This window comes from Mandrillus leucophaeus, unplaced genomic scaffold, assembly GCF_000951045.1.
Source record: "Mandrillus leucophaeus isolate KB7577 unplaced genomic scaffold, Mleu.le_1.0 Scaffold207, whole genome shotgun sequence".
Classification (NCBI taxonomy): Eukaryota; Metazoa; Chordata; class Mammalia; order Primates; family Cercopithecidae; genus Mandrillus; species Mandrillus leucophaeus.
In genome coordinates, this window is record NW_012102110.1 from 2,592,086 (window position 1) to 2,598,589 (window position 6,504).

The window sequence follows — 6,504 nt, forward strand, 5'->3', positions numbered from 1 at the left end:
TTTTTTTTTAAATGAGACAGGGCCCTACTCTGTCATCCAGGGTGGAGTGCAGTGGCATGATCTCGGCTTACTGCAGCCTTGACCTCCAGGGCTTAAGCGATTCTCCTGCCTCATCCTCCCTAGTAGTTAAGAACACAGATGTGTCCCACCACGCCCAACAAATCTTTTTTATTTTTGTAGAGACGAGGGTCTCATGATGTTGACCAGGCTGGTCTCAAACTCCTGGGCTTAAGTGTTTCTTTCACCTCGGCCTCCCAAAGTAATCCAAAGGGATTACAGGTGTGAGCCACCATGTCCGGCAATATACCATACTTTATTTCTCTTTTTGATTGGGGTTCTAAAAATGTATGTATTAGAAGTCCTGTGTTTGTAAGGCAGAAACCCTTAGCAACACCATAAGCAGTAAACACACTTGTAATGTCTCAGATATAAAAGAAATTTAATACAAGTTTCCCTAAATTTGACAATTTTAGAAATATACATGAAATTAGCAACAACTGTTTGTGAAGTGGAAAGAAATTGTTCTAAGATATTAATACCCCCCAAATCCCACCACACTAAATCTTGATTAGTCATGTTAGAGATAGACTAAATTAGTTTTCTAGTTTCTCTATGGAAAATAATATTACAAAAATCATTGTATGATGAGGCAATCAGAATATATAGCTAACAAACATTGGTACTAAATGAATGTAATTGTTATGTCATTTCTGGCAGCATAGAATCAAGGCACCTCCCAATCTCTCCTACAGATGTGTGTGCCCATGTAATTAAATTCTGGCCAGTAGGGGATATATTAGTTTCCTAGGGCTGTGACAAACTGTGTGTTTTAAAACAACAGAAATTCATTATTTCACAGTTCTGGAGGCCAGAAGTCCCAAATCGAGGTGTTGGCAGGGCCATGCTTGTGAGATTCTAGGGGAGGGCTACTTCCATGCCTTTTCCTACCTTATGATGATGGCTGCTGGCAATGTTGGCATTCCATGGCTTGTAGATACCATACTCCAATCTCTGCCTCCATTGCCACATGGCATTCTCCCTGTGTGTCTGTCTGTTTCCTCTTTTTATAAAGACACTAGTCACTGGATTAGGGCCCATCTTAATCCAGTATGATCTCATTTTAACTAATTATACCTGCAAATATGTTATTTCCAGAAAGGTCAAATTCTGAGTTTCTGGGTGGATATGAATTTTGGGGGCCACTATTCAACCCAGTACAGAGTTTAAGCAAACTGTCCATGTAAATAATTCAGTGTAATGCACTTAAAATGTACCAGGGTAGAAAAGCATCTTCCCAGTTCTGTGCCTCCATGGGGTGATATTTACATTCTTGTTTTTATGCAAAGACAAAAGAGCACACAAATTATATCCTTCCTCCCTCCCTCACATTTATCCTCTATAGACATTGAAAGTCCTGTGAAAAGGCTGAAGCCACAAATAATGCGCTCCAATATGGTGTGACTTCCAGGAAGTGTTCTTAAAGGCAGGGATGAGAACTTCTTAGCCCGGATTCCCTTTGCTTGTTGGCTGGAATGCAGATGTAATAATTAGAGCTTGAGTAGTTATATTGAACCATGAGGTAGAAGCCATAATTTGAGAACCAAATTATCGTTAACTATGAGGTAGAAGTCCCAAGATAGAAGGACTATGAGTTCACCATACTCTTTGAGCTATCATATCAGCGCTAGACTTCTTACTTCTGGGTTTGTTTACATAAGACAAAATAACCTTCTATCGTAAGTAAATTATTCTGGGTTTTGTGTTATTTGCACCAGTGAAACTATTCCTAAGTTTTACAACGGCTTTTGTTTTTTAAAAATGTACATGATTTTAAATATACTTATTTTATATGCTTGTCTGATTATCACACTATTATTCCAAGTTCTTGGGATCTAATTCTGCAGCTTATTGTGTCTATTGACTCACACTCATGAATGATTTCTTTTTGTACATTTGTATTTTTGATGGGTAGCTCATCTTCTTTGGAGGCTTTCTCTCTCTGTCTTTGTCTCTCCCATTGTCTGTGATTTGAGTCATGAGTGTTTTTTCAAGAAGGCTTATATTTGCTTTCATGCTGTACCTCTGACATATCACCATTTGTTCTAGTTGCTGTTGCTGCAAAACTAACCCCTCAAGTGTAGTGACACAAAACAACTACCACCATTTAATTAGCTCATGGAGTCTATTGGACAAAACTTCAAAAAGGGCACAGTGGGGATGTCTGGTCTCTGCTCCATGGTACCTGGGACCTTAGCTGAGAAGAATCAAAGGTTGGGGACTGAGTCATATAAAGCCTCTTTCATTCACATGTCTGGTGGTTGATGCTGAATGTTATCTGGGACCTCAGCTGGAACTGTTGGCTGGATTGCCTACAGCCTACATGTGTGACTGGGCTCATGGCATGGGGCTGGATTCTAACAGTGAGCATCCAGAAGACAGCCAGAAAAAAGCTGTCTTGCCTTTTATTACCTAGCCTTGGAAAGCATAGGGTATCACTTCTGTCATGGTTGCGGCTCACTCAGATTCAAGGGGGAGGGAAAGTGGACTCCACCTTTTGATAGCCGGTATGTCAAAGGGATTTTGTAAGAAGAGCACGTGGCATGGGAAATGTTCTTATGGCCATTTTTGAAAAAAACAAAACAAAACAATCTACCAGATCAGTTCAGGAGCAATTTTAATGTTAATTTCTTACTTTGGGGTTTTCTTGTCTCCACATGGTGAACCAACCCTAAATCCAGAGTCTCAAGTTCAAGATTTTAAACTATCCACCCCTGAATTCGAGATCTCAGTGTGAGATTTTAAACTATCAAGGAAAAATTTTTCTTCCTCCTAGAGCCTAGGCAAAAATGGAGAACCTTCCACATAATTCTTCTTGTATCGGTTGGTGGACTTTGCCAAGTCCAATCTTTTATTGACAATGTAGACATCTGAAGGTCTTGATTTTTATAATTGCCTCAGTTTTATATTTTTAGGCCTCTTTCTCCTTCACTGGCTGAAGCTCCCCAAGGACGAGCCCTGTGTCCTTCATCTTTGTATTTCTGGCAACTTACACAAACGCCCATTACATCGTAGGGGCTCAGTGAGCGGTTCTGAACTGAACGAAACTCTCTTTCCTTTATTGTGATGTCACGTTTCTGACCTTTAACGAGTATCCATTTATTCCTGCTGACCTCATTATTTTATCTTTTTAAAGAATTGTTTGCTGTTTGAAGACTTCCTGTGATTACTGGAGGTACAGGACCATAGATGTCCAATAAATTAATAATGTTATGAGTTTAGCATTTATTGGATTCCTTTTATTTGCAATGCAGCAAGCATAAATATTTCAGTGTAATGCACTTAAAAGGTACCAGGGTAGAAGAGCATCTCCCCTATACTGGTCCCCACGGAGTGATGCTTACATTCTTGTTTCTGTCCAAATACAAAAGCAAGTACGAATTTCATCTTCCCTCCCATCAATGTATGCTCTATTGACATTGCAAGTCCTGTGAAAAGCCTGAAACCTCCAATAATGTGCTATGCTTAGTCTCAATCCTGGCTGAGTGCTATCAGTTATCACTTCAGCAGAGCTGGTGTGACTTGCGGATACAAAAAATGAAGAGTGGAAGATGAATGAAGTTAGGAGAAATAAGCAACACAGAAATGCATTTTAAATAAAAATTTTATGATCACTAAAGAGAAACTTACCATTATTCATGGAAGAATCTTCTTCTTAACAATTCCCAGCATAATCTTTCTGTGTCTCTCTCCTATCCCTCATCAGATGTTTCGCAGTGGTTCTGATATGATTGACTCTGAAGTTTCCACATTAATAGGGAGAATGAGAGAATTTTAAAAACTGACAATTACAAATAATTCCCAAAACCCACTTTAACCATTAGTTTAATCTGTCATCTCCCACCTCCAACTTTATTGAGGATTGCTTGCTTAAGGAGCAAACATTGGCTCAAAATTTCATCCCCTTCCTTTTCCTTTAATAATGTTAATGGTAATAAAAATAATAATTGATATTTATATTATGCTTTAGAGCTTACAATAGATTTTGACATTATTTGGACAACTAAGCTGTGAGAGGTCCATAAAGAACTGTCTCACAACACTGCTCTCATTCAGGTTCTTATTCTCATATTTTTGGATTATGGCTGTGGTTTCCCCTCTCTGTCTTTAGGCCATCTTACAATTGCTATGAGCACTATCTTCCTAAAGTACCATTTGGGTTGTGTCACCACTCTGCTCAAGAATCTTCAACGACTCACTACCAGAAATATAAGTGTAAAAGCCAATTTCCTTAGCTTGCCATGGAAAACCTTCCAAAACTGACCTCAACATGCCATTCCAGTTTAATTGCCCATTATCCTTTTACATAAAACTTATGTTCTAGCCAATCTACTATTATCCTTTCCACATCTTAGTTTTGGCTCTTACTGTTTCTCCATGTGGAACTGCTTTCTTTAATATTTTCCTATTAAACCGCATTTAACTTTGAAGGCCCAATACACAATCCATCTACCCTATGGAGCTCTCATGGCTGACAAAACAGATCTTTCTCTCTTTAAGTTTCTTTACCTCATTGTTCATATGATACTTATTTTTGATTTAAGAAAATGGCTAATTTGGGCCAGGTGCGGTGGCTCACATCTGTAATCCCAGCACTTTGGGAGGCCAAGGTGGACAGATCACAAGGTCAGGAGTTCAAGGCCATCCTGACCAATATGGTGAGACACCGTCTCTACTAAAAATACAAAAATTAGCCAGGCATAGTGGTGTGCACCTGTAATCCCAGCTACTTGGGAGGCTGAAGCAGGAGAATCGCTTGATTCCGGGAGGTGGAGGTTGCAGTGAGACGAGATTGTGCCATTGCACTCCAGCCTGGGCGGCAAAGCAAGACTCCATCTCAAACAAAAACAAAAACAAAAACAAAAATACCCCCCAAAAACCAAAAACAAACAATTATATAGGTATGTGTCTTTGTACAGGATCCTAGCTTCTGCAATAGATTAGAACCCTGAATCTCAGTGAATTCACACAGTAAGACTTCAGTTTTTACTTATGTGACATTCTGACATGGCTTCTGGATGGAAGAAGCCATTTCGTGGCTCTTCCATTTTTAACACAAGCTCTCAGGTTTCCCTTGGTGGTAGTGGTGGTGGATGTCTTCTCTCTTTTATCTCACCCAGCAGGAGAAAGTACATGGACAAATTGTATATGGATGATTCTTATCAGCCAAAGCTGGAAACAGTGCCTGTTGCTTCCTTTCGTATTCCATTAGAAATGTGTCACAGGCCACGAGAGAGGGTGGGAAATGTCTAGGCCTGTGCCCATGAAGAAGAGGAAATGAGTTTGGTGACCAGCTGGTTGGTTTCTTTATAGATTGTGATAATTTGCCTCTTTTCCCATTGTTCCATTATCAACCCTTAAAGAAAGACACTCTAGGCAATATAACTTTATCTTTAGGAGATTCTCTCCCCTAGAAGAAGTTTTGGGGACAAAAAGTTCTGCCACCTCTCCATTGCTCTTGCTTTCTTCCATGGTAGAAGAAATAACATATAGGGAACTCAGCGACAATCCGATGCCCACTGGACCACGTTAAGCAGAGATTGAGGGAGGGACCGAGGTCATGTCATACTTAAATTGAACAATTTTGGAAATGCAAAAATTACGACTATTGATTTGATAGTGTCCCCCTAACGTCTTGGACAGATCTTTGCAAGTAAGAGCTCTGATACTTAAACCTCCTTAGCTTAGTAATAATCCTGTCTCTGGTGCTACCACACTGGTAAAGCCACCGAATCCCCTGTTTATACTCTGCCATCCTCCGGTGTGCACGGAGGCTGCACACCCTTTTCTGTTGTTCTCTAGGTCAGATCAATTGCCACAGGCCTGGCCTAAGGTCTGAGTTGAGACAAGAGCCTCATTTTGACTTCAGGTCTTAGCTGCATTCTCTGATTCAATGTAGTAGCTTTGTCATGTGTGAATTTTGCTAGGCTGAACTATATTTCCCAGAATCTCTTTCTTATATATTGCCACTTAGGGGATCCCCCAGAGAGAGTCTTATGGGAAGTGAAGCAGCATCCACTTTTCAGCTCATACAAGTTCTCGCTTATCCATTGGAGCAAGGCAGTGGCTGGGCCTGCAATTGCTCCAGCCTATCTGACTCCTCCTTCAGCTTCTCTGACTCCTGGGCCAGGTGTGTCTGTTTAGTTCCAATGATGATGGACCTGGTTTCTGTAGGACACTCATACTATCCATGCTGAGGCAACAAGAACTGACATTACTTATTTATCTGTGTGGGTTTTGGCTCATGTGTATGGGTTCTAGCTTATTCTTGTTCTCCACTGTACACTCACCTTCTCTTCCCAACTGCTTGCCCTGAGGACTTCAAGTTCCAGCATCAGACATGAAGACAACAATTTTACAGAAACTGCTTAGCCAACTCCCCCAGTTGCATAAGGTCATATACCTGTAATAAATCTATCTATCTATCTATCTATCTATCTATCTATC